The following is a 20,909-nucleotide window of genomic DNA, read 5'->3' on the forward strand; positions in this document are numbered from 1 at the left end:
CTTAGTGGGAGACAGCAGACCCTCCTTAGTGGGAGACAACAGACCCTCCTTAGTGGAGACAGCAGACCCTCCTTAGTGTGAGACAGCAGACCCTCCTTAATGGGAGACAGCAGACCCTCCTTAGTGGGAGACAGCAGCACCAGGTCATCTGTCTACAGCAGACCCTCCTTAGTGGGAGACAGCAGACCCTCCTTCAGTGTTGTGTAGGGTGAGACCAGATGCCTTGATTTCAGTGTTGTGTAGGGTGAGACCAGATGCCTTGATTTCAGTGTTGTGTAGGGTGAGACCAGATGCCTTGATTTCAGTGTTGTGTAGGGTGAGACCAGATGCCTTGATTTCAGTGTTGTGTAGGGTGAGACCAGATGCCTTGATTTCAGTGTTGTGTAGGGTGAGACCAGATGCCTTGATTTCAGTGGTGTGTAGGGTGAGACCAGATGCCTTGATTTCAGTGGTGTGTAGGGTGAGACCAGATGCCTTGATTTCAGTGGTGTGTAGGGTGAGACCAGATGCCTTGATTTCAGTGTTGTGTAGGGTGAGACCAGATGCCTTGATTTCAGTGGTGTGTAGGGTGAGACCAGACGCCTTGATTTCAGTGTTGTGTAGGGTGAGACCAGATGCCTTGATTTCAGTGTTGTGTAGGGTGAGACCAGATGCGGCAGATTCTTCTACTGTTTTTGCCAATTCATTAATGTAGATGTTAAATAGTGTTGGACTTATTGGACAGCCCTGTTTCACTCCCCGTCCCTGAGAGAAGAAGTTTGTTTGCTTGTTGTTAATTCATTAATGTAGATGTTAAATAGTGTTGGACTTATTGGACAGCCCTGTTTCACTCCCCGTCCCTGAGAGAAGAAGTTTGTTTGCTTGTTGTTAATTCATTAATGTAGATGTTAAATAGTGTTGGACTTATTGGACAGCCCTGTTTCACTCCACGTCCCTGAGAGAAGAAGTCTGTTTGCTTGTTGCCAATTTTAACCACACATTTGTTTTTAGTGTACATTGATTGAATAAAATCACATGTTTTTATTGTACATTGATTTGATAACGTCTTCATGTTTTCCCTCCAATACCCCTTTCTATTAGTCTATAAAAAGACCTTGGTGCCAAATTGAATCAAACGCTTTCTTGAAGTCTACAAAACAGGAGTAGATTTCGGTTTACTTTTAAGTATGGTGTGGCAGGTTGCAATGTGGCCTGTTGTACGATCATTTTAAAAAACTAATCAAAATCTGGCTTCTGCTCAGGACGTGTTTTATTTATTTATTTAACCTTTATTTAACCATCAAGGACATTATGATATTATTTATGATATAAATAATTGTGTTTCATTTATTATTCCAATTCTCCCAGAAGTGGTTTGATTCTATGGATTCCTCAATTCCACCCAGCTGATGTTCTGTTCCTCTGTTCTCAGGGTGTGTTTGTGTTGATTCAGTGTTTCCCCATATTGAAGGCGTATATTTTTGTTGTCTAGGTTTCTGTGATTTTGATTAGATACATTTCTCAATGACTTCCTTAGATTTCTCCAATAATTATCAAACCATTTGTCATGATCTATTATTTAAGGTTTGTTCTTAAGTGTCTTTAGAATAGCCAAGGTTAATTTGTAAAATATACATTTTATGTTCCAAGCGGCCAAATTGACACCTTCATTGCTGTAGGAGAATGATAAGGCTAAAAAGTTGCCTTGGGCCTGAAAGTCACTAATCTCTAGAATGGAAAAACTCTCTTCATTGAAGTAGGGTGACTGACGGGGGAATGTATGTGGCACAGAGGAAGACATTTTTATCTGATAAGACAGACTCCTTGTTGATTTTTAAACCAGAAAAATAATTATCCTGTTTTGATTGAATTAATTAGTTCAGATTTATACCATATTAGCATTCCCCCTGAGTCTCTGCCCTGTCTATATAAAAAGCCAAATTGAATCAAAAGCTTTCTTGAAGTCTACAAAACAGGAGTAGATTTCGGTTTACTTTTTTAAGTATGGTGTGGCAGGTTGCAATGTGGCCTGAGTCTCTGCCCTGTCCTGAGTCTCTGCCCTGTCCTCAGTCTCTGCCCTGTCCTGAGTCTCTACCCTGTCCTGAGTCTCCGCCCTGTCCTGAGTCTCCGCCCTGTCCTGAGTCTATGCCCTGTCCTGAGTCTCTGACCTGTCCTGAGTCTCTGCCCTGTCCTGAGTCTCTGCCCTGTCCTGAGTCTCCGCCCTGTCCTGAGTCTCTGCCCTGTCCCGAGTCTCTGATGTCCTGAGTCTCTGCCCTGTCCTGAGTCTCTGCCCTGTCCTGAGTCTCTGCCCTTTCCTGAGTCTCCGCCCTGTCCCGAAGTCTCTGCCCTGTCCTGAGTCTCTACCCTGTCCTGAGTCTCTGCCCTGTCCTGAGTCTCTGCCCTGTCCCGAGTCTCTAACCTGTCCCGTCTCTAACCTGTCCCGAGTCTCCGCCCTGTTCTGAGTCTCTGCCCTGTCCTGAGTCTCTGCCCTGTCCCGAGTCTCCGCCCTGATAAGACAGACTTTATTTTTAAACCAGAAAATAATTATCTGTCCCGAGTCTCTGCCCTGTCCTGAGTCTCTGCCCTGTCCTGAGTCTCTGCCCTGTCCCGAGTCTCTGCCCTATCCCGAGTCTCTACCCTGTCCCGAGTCTCCGCCCTGTTCTGAGTCTCTGCCCTGTCCTGAGTCTCTGCCCTGTCCTGAGTCTCCGCCCTGTCCCGAGTCTCTGCCCTGTCCCGAGTCTCTGCCCTGTCCCGAGTCTCCGCCCTGTCCCGAGTCTCTGCCCTGTCCTGAGTCTCTGCCCTGTCCTGAGTCTGTCCTGCTCTGCCCTGTCCTGAGTCTCTGCCCTGTCCCGAGTCTCTGCCCTGTCCCAAGTCTCTGCCCTGTCCTGAGTCTCTGCCCTGTCCCGAGTCTCTGCCCTGTCCTGAGTCTCCGCCCTGTCCTGAGTCTCTGCCCTGTCCGGAGTCTCTGCCCTGTCCTGAGTCTCTGCCCTGTCCTGAGTCTCCGCCCTGTCCTGAGTCTCTGCCCTGTCCCGAGTCTCCACCCTGTCCTGAGTCTCTGCCCTGTCCCGAGTCTCAGCCCTGTCCCGAGTCTCTGCCCTGTCCCGAGTCTCCGCCCTGTCCTGAGTCTCTGCCCTTTCCTGAGTCTCTGCCCTGTCCTGAGTCTCTGCCCTGCCCTGAGTCTCTGCCCTGCCCTGAGTCTCTTCCCTGTCCTGAGTCCCTGCCCTGTCCTAAGTCTCTACCCTGTCCAGAGTCTCTGCCCTGTCCTAAGTCTCTGCCCTGTCCTGAGTCTCTGCCCTGCCCTGAGTCTCTGCCCTGTCCTAAGTCTCTGCCCTGTCCTGAGTCTCTGCCCTGTCCTAAGTCTCTGCCCTGTCCCGAGTCTCTGCCCTGTCCCGAGTCTCTGCCCTGTCCTAAGTCTCTGCCCTTTCCTAAGTCTCTGCCCTGTCCTGAGTCTCTGCCCTGTGTGATTCCTTTTAATGTAGTGGATGGTATCATTATCTCCCTATAACCTAGTGGACAGCCAGTGGATGGTAGGATTATCTCCCTATAACCTAGTGGACAGCCAGTGGATGGTAGGATTCTCTCCCTATAACCTAGTGGACAGCCAGTGGATGGTATGATTACCTCCCTATAACCTAGTGGACAGCCAGTGGAAACATGACCTCTGCACCATGTTTCCTGTAGTACTACAATATCAACATCATTCATTTCTTTCAGGAAGTCTGGGTTTCTGCTCTTTAGACCAATTCCAATATTTAACGTAAAAATATTTCATAACTGTTTTTTCTTTACCTTCAAAATGAGATAAACCCTCACAATCCAACAATAACTATTAAAATATGATTTTTCAATTAGCATAATTAAACTGGTATTATGCAACTGTGATTTGTTTATCATTTTAGGTAACATTTGTGTCATGCCACTTGGGTGGATGTAGTGCAAGGTGGGTGGAGTTGTTGTGCTCATTTTACTATGACCCTCGGCCTATCACATGTGAGCATAGTAAACTTAGTTTTGTGTTTAATGTCACTCATTTCATTGGTGGGGGCTGGGCCAGTTGCTCCTCTCACAGCCTGTGCGTAGTTTTGCCTGCTGGGCTGTGTCTCCTCCAGGTGTGGGTCTGCAGTGGGGAGGAGGGGGTGGTAGGTAGGCCTCATCTGGGAGGGTCTGAAGCTGGAATGGTCTGTGCTGCGCTGACTGTGGTGGGCGTTGAGGTTGGTGGTGCTGTGGCCGTGGCTGGGGGTCCAGGGTGCTGGTCTGGGGTGTTGTCTCGGGGGGGAGGGGGAGGGATTGCTCCGCTGTTCCTGGGTTGAGAGGTTGGGCTGCTGTTTAAAGCAACGTCCTTGAGAGTCTTGGCAAGGATGGAGAATGTCTTCCTGTACAGGTGAACATGGTCATAGAGACAGTCCAGATCGAGGGTGGAATGGTGAGCCAGGTGTACATTGGGTTGCAAGGCACAGTCCCAGGAGAGGCTGGTGTTTATTCTTTGGATTGTGGCAGGGTGGAAGTCCTTCCTCTGTAGAAGGGTTGACATAACGATCCTTGAGTTGGGGAAGATTGCGGAGGCCTTCTCAATCACTCCTCGTAGTGAAGTCGCCACCCTCTCCTGCTGAACACGCAGGTCGTTGCTTCCTGTGTCCTCTGTTCTCTCCTCTCCTCCTGTAGCCTGTCCTCTGTTCTCTCCTCTCCTCCTGCAGCCTGTCCTCTGTTCTCTGTCTCTCCTGCAGGCTGTCCTCTGTTCTCTCTCTCTCATGCAGCCTGTCCTCTGTTCTCTCTCTCTCATGCAGCCTGTCCTCTGTTCTCAGTCTCTCCTCAGCCTGCAGCCTGTCCTCTGTTCTCAGTCTCTCATGCAGCCTGTCCTCTGTTCTCAGTCTCTCCTGCAGCCTGTCCTCTGTTCTCTGTCTCTCATGCAGCCTGTCCTCTGTTCTCTGTCTCTCCTGCAGCCTGTCCTCTGTTCTCTGTCTCTCCTGCAGCCTGTCCTCTGTTCTCTGTCTCTCCTGCAGCCTGTCCTCTGTTCTCTGTCTCTCCTGCAGCCTGTCCTCTTCTCTATCTCTCCTGCAGCTCCTTTCTTAGTTTGGTCAGCTCCATATTACTGCTCTGCCTCTTTTTGGAGCTCTCTCACCTCCTTTGTCAGATCAACCAGCTCTCCCTTGAGTCCTTCTCTCTTTTGCTTTCAGCTGTGTTGCAGCAAAGCTGCTGTTTACACCTTGGTTAGGAACTCCTCTAAGGTGTAGATGTCTGGTTGCTGTTTACACCTTGGTTAGGAGTTCCTCTAAGGATGTCTGGTGGCTGTTTACACCTTGGTTATGAGCTCCTCTAAGGATGTCTGGTTGCTGTTTACACCTTGGTTAGGAGCTCCTCTAAGGTTGTCTGGTTGCTGTTTACACCTTGGTTAGGAGCTCCTCTAAGGATGTCTGGTTGCTGTTTACACCTTGGTTAGGAGCTCCTCTAAGGATGTCTGGTTGCTGTTTACACCTTGGTTAGGAGCTCCTCTAAGGATGTCTGGTTGCTGTTAGCACCTTGGTTAGGAGCTCCTCTAAGGATGTCTGGTTGTTGTTTACACCTTGGTTAGGAGCTCCTCTAAGGATGTCTGGTTGCTGTTTACACCTTGGTTAGGAGCTCCTCTAAGGATGTCTGGTTGTTGTTTACACCTTGGTTAGGAGCTCCTCTAAGGATGTCTGGTTGCTGTTTACACCTTGGTTAGGAGCTCCTCTGAGGATGTCTGGTTGCTGTTTACACCTTGGTTAGGAGCTCCTCTAAGAATGTCTGGTTGCTGTTTACACCTTGGTTAGGAGCTCCTCTAAGGATGTCTGGTTGCTGTTTACACCTTGGTTAGGAGCTCCTCTAAGAATGTCTGGTTGCTGTTTACACCTTGGTTAGGAGCTCCTCTAAGGATGTCTGGTTGCTGTTTACACCTTGGTTAGGAGCTCCTCTAAGAATGTCTGGTTGCTGTTTGCACCACGCTCCCTAAGCATGTCTGGGACCACCTCCCTCTAAGAGTCTGGTGAACTAGGAGCTCCTCTAGGAGCTCCTCTAAGGATGTCTGGTTGTTGTTTACACCTTGGTTATCCCTCTATGACAGCCATGGTTGTGTTTACACCTTGGTTAGGGCTCAAGAATGTCTGGTCCAGTCTGGTGAACTCCTCCCTCATGACAGTCTGGTGGTGTTTGCTCACGCTCTCCCTGTGCAGGACCACCTCCCCCTCCAGTCTGGTGAACTCATCCCTCATGGCAGCCATGGTGGTGAGGAGGGCCTGAGCCTGCTCTGCACTGAGGGGGTTGCTCTCCTCCTGGGGCGTGTCCTCCACTATGGTGGGAAGAGAGATGCTGGATGTGCCTTTTTGGGTGGGGAGAGTAGGGGTGAGGGTGGTGCTGGTGGAGTTTGTCTTGTGGGAGGGCGTGTCACTGGTGGTATCCTTCTCTCTCACTTTTTTATTTATTATTATTTCACCTTTATTTAACCAGGGAGGCCAGTTGAGAACACCTTTATTTAACCAGGTAGGCCAGTTGAGAACACCTTTATGTAACCAGGTAGGCCAGTTGAGAACACCTTTATTTAACCAGGTTGAGAACACCTTTATTTAACCAGGTAGGCTAGTTGAGAACACCTTTATTTAACCAGGTAGGCCAGTTGAGAACACCTTTATTTAACCAGTTAGGCCAGTTGAGAACACCTTTATTTAACTGGGTAGGCCTGTTGAGAACACCTTTATTTAACCGGGTAGGCCAGTTGAGAACACCTTTATTTAACCGGGTAGGCCAGTTGAGAACACCTTTATTTAACCAGGTAGGCCAGTTGAGAACAAGTTCTCATTTATAACTGCGACCTGGCCAAGATAAACAAAGCAGTGTGACACAGACAACAACACAGAGTTACACATGGAGTAAACAATAAACAAGCCAATAACACAATAAACAAGCCAATGACACAGTAGAAAAAAGAACGTCTATATACAGTGTGTGCAAAAGACATGAGGAGGTATGCAATAAATAGGCCATAGGAGCGAATAATTACAATTTAGCAGATTAACACTTTAGTGATAAATGATCAGATGAGGTTGTGCAAGTAGAGATACTGGTGTGCAAAAGAGCAGAAAAGTAAATGAAGTAAAAACAGTATGGGGATGAGGTAGGTAGATTGGGTGGGCTATTTACAGATGGACTATGTACAGCTGCAGCGATCGTTAGCTGCTCAGATAGTTGATGTTTAAAGTTGGTGAGGGAAATAAAAGTCTCCAACTTCAGCGATTTTTGCAATTCGTTCCAATCACTGGCAGCAGAGAACTGGAAGGAAAGGCGGCCAAATGGAGTGTTGGCACCCCCATTCTGCCAGTGTCTCCCCCTTTGAAGAGGGGGATGACCGCGGCAGCTTTCCAATCTTTAGGGATCTCGGATGATACGAAAGAGAGGTTGAACAGGCTGGTAATGGGGGTTGCAACAATGGCGGCAGATAGTTTGAGAAAGAGAGGGTCCAGATTGTCTAGCCCAGCTGATTTGTACGAGTCCAGGTTTTGCAGCTCTTTCAGAACATCTGCTGTCTGTATATGGGTGAAGGACAAGCTGGGGAGTAGCTGCGGAGCTGTTGGCTGGGGTTGGAAGAGCCAGGAGGTTGGCATGGCCAGCCGTTGAGAAATGCTTATTGACATTTTCAATTATCATGGATTTATCGGTGGTGACCGTGTTACCTAGCCTCAGTGCAGTGGGCAGCTGGGAGGAGGTGCTCTTGTTCTCCATGGACTTTACAGGGTCCCAAAACTTTTTGGAGTTAGAGCTACAGGATGCGAATTTCTGCTTGAAAAAGCTAGCCTTTGCTTTCTTGACTGACTGCGTGTATTGGTTCCTGACTTCCCTGAACAGTTGCATATCGTGGGGACTATTCGATGCTATTGCAGTCCGCAACAGGATGTTTTTGTGCTGGTCAAGAGTCCGTGCTCCTTTTTGGTTTACTCACTCAGTTTGGTCGCTTGATGTAGTTGTATTAACTCCCCTGTTCTAGCTAAACAATTTTGGGCTAGCTAGTTAGCCTGCTGGCTTTGTTTTTGTTGTTTAGCTAGCTAGCGAGAGTAAAAACTTCTTAATTTGAGGGACAAAGTAACTTTTTTTTAGAGTTGTTGTTCATCACTTGTCTTGAACTCTTTTTAAATTTGAGTATTTATCTAATTTTAAAACCAAAAAATATATAAATAAATCTTTCCCTCCCTCCAAACCAACCTTATAGAGCCTCTCTCTATCTCTCAATCCTCTCCTCTCCCTACCTCTCGCTCCTCTCCCTATCTCTCGCTCCTCTCCCTCCTCCGCTCCTCTCCCTCCTCTCTCTATCTCTCAATCCTCTCCTCTCCCTCTCTCTCGCTCCTCTCCCTCCTCTCTCTATCTCTCGCTCCTCTCCCTCCTCTCTCTATCTCTCCCTCCTTCTGTCCTCTCTCTCATTTGACTCTCCTCATCTCCTCCCCCTCCTCTCCTGTACCTCCTCCTTTCCTTCTCTCCTCACCCTCCTCTCCCTCCTCCTCTCCTCTCATTGTTCTCCTTCTTCTCTACTCCATCCTCTCCCTCCTCTCCCTCCTCTCTTCTTCTCCTCCTCTCATTCGTCTCCCTCCTCATCTCCTTCTTCTCACCCCCGCTCCCTCCTCTCTTCTCCTCCGTCTCCCTCCTCTCCCTCCTCTCTTCTCCTCCTCTCCTCCTCTCCCTCCTCTCCCTCCTCTCTTCTCCTCCGTCTCCCTCCTCTCCCTTATTCCACAAGCCAGACAGTATCAGTCTTACCAAGGTTTTTATGTGAATGTTCTATAACCTGAAACAGCAGAAAGACATTAGACCAGATAAACAGTGTAATGAAACCCAACTGTCTGTCTGTCTGTCTGTCTGCCTGTCTGTCTGTCTGTCTGTCTGTCTGTCTGTCTGTCTGTCTGTCTGTCTGTCTGTCTGTCTGTCTGTCTGTCTGTCTGCAGTCTGCCTGTCTGCCTGTCTGTGTGTCTGCCTGTCTGTCTGTCTGTCTGTCTGTCTGTCTGTCTGTCTGTCTGTCTGTCTGCCTGTCTGTCTGTCTGTCTGTCTGTCTGTCTGTCTGTCTGTCTGTCTGTCTGTCTGTCTGTCTGTCTGAAACACAGCAGAAAGACATTAGACCAGATAAACAGTGTAATGAAACCCAACTGTCTGTCTGTCTGTCTGCCTGTCTGCCTGTCTGTCTGTCTGCCTGTCTGTCTGTCTGTCTGTCTGTCTGTCTGTCTCTGAAACACAGCAGAAAGACATTAGACCAGATAAACAGTGTAATGAAACCCAACTGTCTGTCTGTCTGTCTGCCTGTCTGCCTGCCTGCCTGCCTGTCTGTCTGTCTGCCTGTCTGTCTGTCTGTCTGTCTGTCTGTCTGCCTGTCTGTCTGTCTCTGAAACACAGCAGAAAGACATTAGACCAGATAAACAGTGTAATGAAACCCAACTGTCTGTCTGTCTGTCTGCCTGCCTGTCTGTCTGTCTGTCTGTCTGTCTGCAGAAAGAAAACTGTCTGTCTGTCTGTCTGTCTGTCTGTCTGTCTGTCTGTCTGTCTGTCTGTCTGTCTGTCTGTCTGTCTCTGAAACACAGCAGAAAGACATTAGACAGGCAGATAAACAGTGTAATGAAACCAGGCAACTGTCTGTCTGTCTGTCTGCCTGTCTGTCAGTGTCTGTCTGTCTGTCTGTCTGCCTGTCTGTCTGTCTGTCTGTCTGTCTGTCTGTCTGTCTGTCTGTCTGTCTGTCTGTCTGTCTGTCTGTCTGTCTGTCTATCTGTCTGTCTGCCTGTCTGTCTGTCTGTCTGCCTGTCTGTCTGTCTGTTTGAAACACAGCAGAAAGACATTAGACCAGATAAACAGTGTAATGAAACCCAACTGTCTGTCTGTCTGTCTGCCTGTCTGTCTGCCTGTCTGTCTGTCTGTCTGTCTGTCTGTCTGTCTGTCTGTCTGCCTGTCTGTCTCTGAAACACAGCAGAAAGACATTAGACCAGATAAACAGTGTAATGAAACCTGTTTGTCTGTCTGTCTGTCTGCCTGTCTGCCTGTCTGTCTGTCTGTCTGTCTGTCTGTCTGTCTGCCTGTCTGTCTGTCTCTGAAACACAGCAGAAAGACATTAGACCAGATAAACAGTGTAATGAAACCCAACTGTCTGTCTGTCTGTCTGCCTGTCTGTCTGTCTGCCTGTCTGTCTGTCTCTGAAACACAGCAGAAAGAAAACACAGCAGAAAGACATTAGACCAGATAAACAGTGTAATGAAACTCAACTGTTTCTAACAAATTGAAATGGGAAGCAGTACGTGGTTTCCTCCACCCTCACCATACTGATAGAACAGAGCTCTTTAAACTAGGAGCCCCAGACAGACAGACAGCGAGACAGTGAGACCGTGAGACAGGCAGGCAGACAGACAGACAGACAGGCAGCCAGGCGGATAGTCGGTTACTCTGATCCTGTTGGGTCGTCTAGCTAGGAGGACAGTCAGACACTCTGATCCTGTTGGGTCGTCTAGCTAGGAGGACAGTCAGACACTCTGATCCTGTTGGGTCGTCTAGCTAGGAGGACAGTCAGACACTCTGATCCTGTTGGGTCGTCTAGCCGGAAGGATAGTCGTTTACTCTGATCATGTTGGGTTGTCTAGCTAGGAGGACAGTCGGTTACTCTGATCCTGTTTGGTCGTCTAGCCGAGGAGGACAGTCAGACACTCTGATCCTGTTGGGTCGTCTAGCCAGGAGGACAGTCAGTTACTGTGATCCTGTTGGGTCGTCTAGCTAGGAGGACAGTCGGTTACTCTGATCCTGTTGGGTCGTCTAGCTAGGAGGACAGTCGGTTACTGTGATCATGTTGGGTCGTCTAGCCAGGAGGACAGTCGGTTACTCTGATCCTGTTGGGTCGTCTAGCCAGGAGGACAGTCGGTTACTCTGATCCTGTTGGGTTGTCTAGCTAGGAGGACATTCGGTTACTGTGATCCTGTTGGGTCATCTAGCCAGGAGGACAGTCAGTTACTCTGATCCTGTTTGGTCGTCTGTCCGAGAGGACAGTCAGACACTCTGAACCTGTAGGGTCATCTAGCTAGGAGGACAGTCAGACACTCTGAACCTGTAGGGTCGCCTAGCCGGTAGGACAGTCGGTTACTCTGATCCTGTTGGATCATCTAGCCGGGAGGACAGTCCGACACTCTGAGCTCTATTCCCTATATAGTCCTCCCCTTCAGACCAGAGCCCTATTCCCTATATAGTCCTCCCCTTTAGACCAGAGCCCTATTCCCTAAATAGTCCTCCCCTTTAGACCAGAGCCCTATTCCCTGTTTTGTGCTCACCTTTAGACCAGAGCCCTATTCCCTATATATAGTCCTCCCCTTTAGACCAGAGCCCTATTCCCTATATAGTGCTCCTCTTTAGACCAGAGCCCTATTCCCTATATAGTGCTCCTCTTTAGACCAGAGCCCTATTCCCTATATAGTTCTCACCTTTAGACCAGAGCCCTATTCCCTATATAGTCCTCACCTTTAGACCAGAGCCCTATTCCCTGTTTAGTGCTCTCCTTTAGACCAGAGCCCTATTCCCTGTATATTGGTACTACTATAGACAGGAGCCCTATTCCCTATATAGTCCTCACCTTTAGACCAGAGCCCTATTCCCTGTTTAGTGCTCTCCTTTAGACCAGAGCCCTATTCCCTGTTTAGTGCTCTCCTTTAGACCAGAGCCCTATTCCCTGTTTAGTGCTCTCCTTTAGACCAGAGCCCTATTCCCTGTTTAGTGCTCTCCTTTAGACCAGAGCCCTATTCCCTGTTTAGTGCTCTCCTTTAGAACAGAGCCCTATTCCCTGTTTAGTGCTCTCCTTTAGACCAGAGCCCTATTCCCTGTTTAGTGCTCTCCTTTTAGACCAGAGCCCTCGTTTAGTGCTCTCCTTTAGACCAGAGCCCCTGTTTAGTGCTCTCCTTTAGACCAGAGCCCTATTCCCTGTTTAGTGCTCTCCTTTAGAACAGAGCCCTATTCCCTGTTTAGTGCTCTCCTTTAGACCAGAGCCCTATTCCCTGTTTAGTGCTCTCCTTTTCCCTGTTTAGACCAGAGTCCTATTCCCTGTTTAGTGCTCTCCTTTAGACCAGAGCCCTATTCCCTGTTTAGTGCTCTCCTTTAGACCAGAGCCCTATTCCCTGTTTAGTGCTCTCCTTTAGACCAGAGTCCTATTCCCTGTTTAGTGCTCTCCTTTAGACCAGAGCCCTATTCCCTGTTTAGTGCTCTCCTTTAGACCAGAGCCCTATTCCCTATATAGTCCTCACCTTTAGACCAGAGCCCTATTCCCTGTTTAGTGCTCTCCTTTAGACCAGAGCCCTATTCCCTGTTTAGTGCTCTCCTTTAGACCAGAGCCCTATTCCCTGTATATTGGTACTACTATAGACAGGAGCCCTATTCCCTATATAGTCCTCACCTTTAGACCAGAGCCCTATTCCCTGTTTAGTGCTCTCCTTTAGACCAGAGCCCTATTCCCTGTTTAGTGCTCTCCTTTAGACCAGAGCCCTATTCCCTGTTTAGTGCTCTCCTTTAGACCAGAGCCCTATTCCCTGTTTAGTGCTCTCCTTTAAACCAGAGCCCTATTCCCTGTTTAGTGCTCTCCTTTAGACCAGAGCCCTATTCCCTGTTTAGTGCTCTCCTTTAGAACAGAGCCCTATTCCCTGTTTAGTGCTCTCCTTTAGACCAGAGCCCTATTCCCTGTTTAGTGCTCTCCTTTAGACCAGAGTCCTATTCCCTGTTTAGTGCTCTCCTTTAGACCAGAGCCCTATTCCCTGTTTAGTGCTCTCCTTTAGACCAGAGTCCTATTCCCTGTTTAGTGCTCTCCTTTAGACCAGAGCCCTATTCCCTGTTTAGTGCTCCCCTTTACAACAGAGTCCTATTCCCTGTTTAGTGCTCTCCTTTAGACCAGAGCCCTATTCCCTGTTTAGTGCTCTCCTTTAGACCAGAGCCCTATTCCCTGTTTAGTGCTCTCCTTTAGACCAGAGTCCTATTCCCTGTTTAGTGCTCTCCTTTAGACCAGAGCCCTATTCCCTGTTTAGTGCTCTCCTTTAGACCAGAGCCCTATTTCCTGTTTAGTGCTCTCCTTTAGACCAGAGCCCTATTCCCTGTTTAGTGCTCTCCTTTAGACCAGAGCCCTATTCCCTGTTTAGTGCTCTCCTTTAGACCAGAGCCCTATTTCCTGTTTAGTGCTCTCCTTTAGACCAGAGCCCTATTCCCTGTTTAGTGCTCTCCTTTAGAGACCAGAGCCCTATTCCCTGTTTAGTGCTCTCCTTTAGACCAGAGCCCTATTCCCTGTTTAGTGCTCTCCTTTAGACCAGAGCCCTATTCCCTGTTTAGTGCTCTCCTTTAGACCAGAGCCCTATTCCCTGTTTAGTGCTCTCCTTTAGACCAGAGCCCTATTCCCTGTTTAGTGCTCTCCTTTAGACCAGAGCCCTATTCCCTGTTTAGTGCTCTCCTTTAGACCAGAGCCCTATTCCCTGTTTAGTGCTCTCCTTTAGACCAGAGCCCTATTCCCTGTTTAGTGCTCTCCTTTAGACCAGAGCCCTATTCCCTGTTTAGTGCTCTCCTTTAGACCAGAGTCCTATTCCCTGTTTAGTGCTCTCCTTTAGACCAGAGCCCTATTCCCTGTTTAGTGCTCTCCTTTAGACCAGAGCCCTATTTCCTGTTTAGTGCTCTCCTTTAGACCAGAGCCCTATTCCCTGTTTAGTGCTCTCCTTTAGACCAGAGCCCTATTCCCTGTTTAGTGCTCTCCTTTAGACCAGAGCCCTATTCCCTGTTTAGTGCTCTCCTTTAGACCAGAGCCCTATTCCCTGTTTAGTGCTCTCCTTTAGACCAGAGCCCTATTCCCTGTTTAGTGCTCTCCTTTAGACCAGAGCCCTATTCCCTGTTTAGTGCTCTCCTTTAGACCAGAGCCCTATTCCCTGTTTAGTGCTCTCCTTTAGACCAGAGCCCTATTCCCTGTTTAGTGCTCTCCTTTAGACCAGAGCCCTATTCCCTGTTTAGTGCTCTCCTTTAGACCAGAGCTCTATGGGTCTTGTTCAGAAGTAGTGCACTACACTCTTAGAAAAAAAAAAAAGATTCTAGAACCTAAACAGGTTCTTCGATGTTCCACATAGAGGATGTTTGTCACGATCGTCGTAGTGAGGAGACCAAGGCGCAGCGTGATATGAATACCTGTTCTAATTTAATTATATATATATATATATATATATATATATATATATATATATATATAAATATATATATATATATATATATATATATATATATATATAGTGCCGACACAGGCAACTAGACATAGACAATAACCCTCGAAATACCCAAAGAAGATGGCTGCCTAAATATGATTCCCAATCACAGACAACGATAAACACCTGCCTCTAATTGAGAACCAATCTAGACAACCATAGACCAACATAAACACCTAGATGGTAACCAACCCCATAAACCTACAAAACCCCTAGACAGTATAAAAACACATACATCACCCATGTCGCACCCTGACCTAACCAACATATATAAAGAAAACAAAGAATACTCAGGTCAGGGCGTGACAACGTTCCATATTTAAAGAACCCTTTCCACGGAGGGTTCTACATGGAACACAAAAGGGTTCTACCTGGATTCAAAAAGGGTTCTACCTGGATCCAAAAAGGGTTCTACCTGAATCCAAAAAGGGTTCTACCTGAATCCAAACAGGGTTCTACATGAATCCAAAAAGGGTTACCCTATGAGGACAGTGGACTCTTTTGGAACCTTTTTGTTTTAAGAGTGTTTATATGGTGCCATGAAGAGATCGTATTTCCCCCTGAAAGGCCCAGCGAGACGTTAACTCACTGTTGTTGTGGAGGCCGAGAAGGTGTTTGTGTGTATGTGTGTTTTGCATTTTATGTAAATGAGGAGAATTCTCTGTCAGATGAAACATCAGTCGGGCTAAGACAGAAACAGCCTCCAACTCTCAATTTGAAAAAGATGTCTTAAAAATGAATGGTAGATGTAACGAAGAGACTGATATCCAAGCCAGAAGTATGTGGACACCCTGCTCGTATAACATCTCATTCCAAAATCATGGGAAATAATATGGAGTTGGTCCTTTGCTCCTGTAACAGCCTCCACTCTTCTGGGAAGGCTTTCCACTAGATGTTGGAACTATGCTGAATGGAATTGCTGTTCAGGACGACTGTGTGATCACGCTCTCCGCAGCCAATGTCAGTAAGACCTTTAAACAGGTCAAAATTCACAAGGCCGCAGGGCCAGACGGATTACCAGGACGTGTACTCTGAGCATGCGCTGACCAACTGGCAAGTGTCTTCACTGAAATTTTCAACCACTCCCTGACCCAGTCTGTGATACCAACATGTTTCAAGCAGCCCACCATAGTCCCTGTGCCCAAAAACACCATGGCAACCTGCCTAAATGACAACCGACTTGTAGCACTCACGTCTGTAGCCAGGAAGGACAGCCGCCACACCACTAGAGGGATATCTTCAACCACCAACTTACCATCCTGAGACAAGGCCGAGTATAGCCCGCAAAGATCTCCGCCATGGCACAACCCAAGGGGGGGCGCCAACCCAGACACGAACATCACATCAGTGTTACTTATAATTTAAATGTTTTACATTAGTTTATTTAGTGAATATTTTCTTAACTCTATTTCTTGAACTGCCTTCTTGGTTAAGGGGCTTGTAACACATGCCCTGTGTACAATTTGATTTGATTTGATTTGGTGTGTGTAAATGGGAAGGGGACATGACACAAGACCTAAAAAACAACATGCGAACAAGCCATCCTAAACACTCTTAAAATAAATAAAACATCCTGATTCTTGCGATACAAGCATTTGGAATATCGTACAAAACCATCCGCCCGACCCCTGACCTCAAAGCACTGGAACCACCTCTGCTATGGTTCATACAACACAACACAACACAATCCGCCCGACCCCTGACCTCAAAGCACTGGAACCACCTCTGCTATGGTTCATACAACACAACACAAAACCATCCGCCCGACCCCTGACCTCAAAGCACTGGAACCACCTCTGCTATGGTTCATACAACACAACACAACACAAAACCATCCGCCCGACCCCTGACCTCAAAGCACTGGAACCACCTCTGCTATGGTTCATACAACACAACACAACACAATCCCACCTCTGCCCACAACACAAAACCATCCGACCCCTGACCTCAAAGCACTGGAACCACCTCTGCTATGGTTCCTCTGACTCAAAGCACTGGAACCACCTCTATGGTTCAACACAAAACCACCCGAGCGACCCCGTGACCTCAAAGCACTGGAGCCACCTGGTACATACAACACAAAACCACCCGAGTGACCCCGTGACCTCAAAGCACTGGAACCACCTCTGCTATGGTACATACAACACAAAACCATCCGGCCACCCCTGACCTCAAAGCACTGGAACCACCTCTGCTATGGTCATACAACACAAACCATCCGAGCGACCCCTGACCTCAAAGCACTGGAACCACCTCTGCTATGGTTCATACACAAACCATCCGAGCGACCCCTGACCTCAAAGCACTGGAACCACCTCTGCTATGGTTCATACAACACAAAACCATCCGCCCGACCCCTGACCTCAAAGCACTGGAACCACCTCTGCTATGGTTCATACAACACAAACCATCCGAGCGACCCCTGACCTTAAAGCACTGGAACCACCTCTGCTATGGTTCATACAACACAACACAACACAAAACCATCCGCCCGACCCCTGACCTCAAAGCACTGGAACCACCTCTGCTATGGTTCATACAACACAACACAATTATTTTCCACGTTGGCTGCAAAAAACAATCCCGATAGACTGACAGACAGGACAGGGGCTTGGACAGAACCGGACAGAGACATAAAAGAGACAGGACAGGACTGAGACAGGACAGAGAAGGAACAGAGACAGGATGGAGACAGGACAGGACCAGAGAGCGACAGAGACAGAACAAAGACAGGAGAGAGACAGGATGGAGACAGGACAGGACAGAGAAGGAAAAGAGACATGACAGAGACAGGAGAGAGACAGGATGGAGACCGGACAGAAACAGGGCAGGAGAGAGACAGGATGGAGACAGGACAGGACCAGAGAGAGAGACAGGACAGAGACAGAACAGAGACATGACAGAGACAGGATGGAGACAGGACAGAAACAGGACAGGAGAGAGACAGGATGGAGACAGGACAGGACCAGAGAGAGAGAGAGAGACAGGACAGAGACAGAACAGAGACATGAGAGAGACAGGATGGAGACGGGACAGAAACAGGGCAAGAGAGAGACAGGATGGGGACAGGACAGGACCAGAGAGAGAGAGAGTCAGGACAGAGACAGAACAGAGACAGGGCAGGAGAGGACCAGAGAGAGACAGAGACAGGACAGAGACAGAACAGAGAAGGAACAGACACAGGATGGAGACAGGACAGGACCAGAGAGAGAGTGAGAGAGACAGGACAGAGACAGAACAGAGACAGGGCAGGAGAGGACCAGAGAGAGACAGAGACAGGACAGAGACAGAACAGAGAAGGAACAGAGACAGGATGGAGACAGGACAGGACCAGAGAGAGACAGAGACAGGACAGAGACAGGACAGAGACAGGACAGAGAAGGAACAGACACAGGATGGAGACAGGACAGGACCAGAGAGAGAGTGAGAGAGACAGGACAGAGAAGGAACAGACACAGGATGGAGAGGACCAGAGAGAGACAGAGACAGGACAGAGACAGAACAGAGAAGGAACAGAGACAGGATGGTGACAGGACAGGACCAGAGAGAGACAGAGACAGGACAGAGACAGGACAGAGACAGGACAGAGACAGGACAGGACAACACGTATGTCTACAGCTCAGTGTGTGAAATCCACTTTCCTCAGAGGAAAGTGGATCCAACAGAAGGGTAATACACACCGTCTAACGGTCTGGGTGGTGAGGAGGTGGAGGTGGAGGAGGAGGAGGAGGAGGCGGTGGAGGAGGTGGAGGAGGAGGAGGTGGAGGTGGAGGTGGAGGTGGAGGAGGAGGAGGTGGAGGAGGAGGTGGAGGAGGAGGAGGAGATCGAAGCGGAGGAAGAGGAGGAGGAAGAGGAGGTGGAGAAGGAGTGATGAGGAGGAGGAGGCGGAGATCGAGGCGGAGGGGGACGAGGAGGACGAGGAAGAGGACGTGGAGTCAGAGGAGGAGGTGGTGGAGGAGGAGGAGACCGAGGCGGAGGAAGAGGAGAGGAGGAGGAAGAGGAGGTGGAGGAGGTGGAGGAGGAGGAGGAAGAAGAGGAGGGGGAGGTGGAGTAGGAGGAGGCAGAGACCGAGGCAGAGGAGGATGAGGAAAGGAGGAAGAGGAGGAGGGGGAGGTGAAGGATGAGTTGGAGGAGGTGGAGGTCTAGTACCCCAGACAGGGTTTACTACCCCAGACACAGTCTAGTACCACATACAGGGTTAACTACCCCAGACACAGTCTAGTACCATAGACAGGGTTAACTACCCCAGACAGGGTTAACTACCCCAGACAGGGTTAACTACCCCAGACACAGTCTAGTACCCCAGACAGGGTTAACTACCCCAGACACAGTCTAGTACCCCAGACAGGGTTAACTACCCCAGACACAGTCTAGTACCCCAGACAGGGTTAACTACCCCAGACACAGTCTAGTACCCCAGACAGGGTTAACTACCCCAGACAGGGTTAACTACCCCAGACAGGGTTAACTACCCAGACAGGGTTTACTACCACAGACACAGTCTAGTACCCCAGACAGGGTTAACTACCCCAGACAGGGTTAACTACCCCAGACACAGTCTAGTACCACAGACAGGGTTAACTACCCCAGACAGGGTTAACTACCCCAGACAGGGTTAACTACCCCAGACACAGTCTAGTACCCCAGACAGGGTTAACTACCCCAGACACAGTCTAGTACCCCAGACAGGGTTAACTACCCCAGACACAGTCTAGTACCCCAGACAGGGTTAACTACCCCAGACACAGTCTAGTACACCAGACAGGGTTTACTACCCAAGACACAGTCTAGTACCCCAGACAGGGTTAACTACCCCAGACAGGGTTAACTACCCCAGACAGGGTTTACTACCACAGACACAGTCTAGTACCCCAGACAGGGTTAACTACCCCAGACAGGGTTAACTACCCCAGACACAGTCTAGTACCACAGACAGGGTTAAATACCCCAGACACAGTCTAGTGCCCCAGACAGGGTTTACTACCCCAGCCACAGTCTAGTACCCCAGATAGGGTTAACTACCCCAGACAGGGTTAACTACCCCAGACACAGTCTAGTACCACAGACAGGGTTAACTACCCCAGACACAGTCTAGTGCCCCAGACAGGGTTTACTACCCCAGCCACAGTCTAGTACCCCAGATAGGGTTAACTACCCCAGACACAGTCTAGTACCCCAGATAGGGTCAACTACCCAAGACACAGTCTAGTACCCCAGACAGGGTTAACTACCCAAGACAGGGTTAACTACCCCAGACACAATCTAGTACCCCAGATAGGGTTAACTACCCAAGACACAATCTAGTACCCCAGATAGGGTTAACTACCCCAGACACAGTCTAGTACCCCAGACACAGTCTACTACCCCAGACAGGGTTAACTACCCCAGACAGGGTCTAGCTACCCCAGACAGGGTTAGTACCCCAGACAGGGTTAACTACCCCAGACACAGTCTAGTACCCAAGACAGGGTCAACTACCACAGACACAGTCTACTACCCCAGACAGGGTTTACTACCCCAGACAGGGTTAACTACCCCAGACAGGGTTTACTACCCCAGACAGTCTAGTACCACAGACAGGGTTAACTACCCCAGACACAGTCTAGTACCCCAGACAGGGTTAACTACCACAGACAGGGTTAACTACCCCAGACAGGGTTAACTACCCCAAACAGTCTAGTACCCCAGACAGGGTTAACTACCCCAGACACAGTCTAGTACCCCAGACAGGGTTAACTCTAGTACCCCAGACAGGGTTAACTACCCCAGACAGGGTTAACTACCCCAGACACAGTCTAACTACCCCAGACAGGGTTAACTACCCCAGACAGGGTTAACTACCCCAGACAGGGTTAACTACCCCAAACACAGTCTAGTACCCCAGACAGGGTTAACTACCACAGACAGGGTTAACTACCCCAGACACAGTCTAGTACCCCAGACAGGGTTAACTACCCCAGACACAGTCTAATACCCCAGACAGGGTTAACTACCCCAGACAGGGTTAAATACCCCAGACACAGTCTTGTACCCCAGACAGGGTTAAATACCCCAGACACAGTCTAGTACCCCAGACAGGGTTAACTACCCCAGACAGGGTTTACTACCCCAGACAGGGTTAAATACCCCAGACACAGTCTAGTACCCCAGACACAGTCTAGTACCACAGGCAGGGTTAACTACCCCAGACAGGGTTAACTACCCCAGACACAGTCTTGTACCCCAGACAGGGTTAAATACCCCAGACAGGGTTAACTACCCCAGACACAGTCTAGTACCCCAGACAGGGTTAACTACCCCAGACACAGTCTAGTACCCCAGACAGGGTTAACTACCCCAGACACAGTCTAGTACCCCAGACAGGGTTAACTACCCCAGACAGGGTTAACTACCCCAGACACAGTCTAGTACCCCAGACAGGGTTAACTACCCCAGACAGGGTTAACTACCCCAGACAGGGTTTACTACCCCAGACAGGGTTAAATACCCCAGACACAGTCTAGTACCCCAGACACAGTCTAGTACCACAGGCAGGGTTAACTACCCCAGACAGGGTTAACTACCCCAGACAGGGTTTACTACCCCAGACAGGGTTAAATACCCCAGACACAGTCTAGTACCCCAGACAGGGTTAACTACCCCAGACACAGTCTAGTCTAGTACCCCAGACAGGGTTAACTACCCCAGACACAGTCTTGT

This window comes from Oncorhynchus tshawytscha, linkage group LG04 (genome assembly GCF_018296145.1).
Source record: "Oncorhynchus tshawytscha isolate Ot180627B linkage group LG04, Otsh_v2.0, whole genome shotgun sequence".
In the NCBI taxonomy this organism is placed as follows: Eukaryota; Metazoa; Chordata; class Actinopteri; order Salmoniformes; family Salmonidae; genus Oncorhynchus; species Oncorhynchus tshawytscha.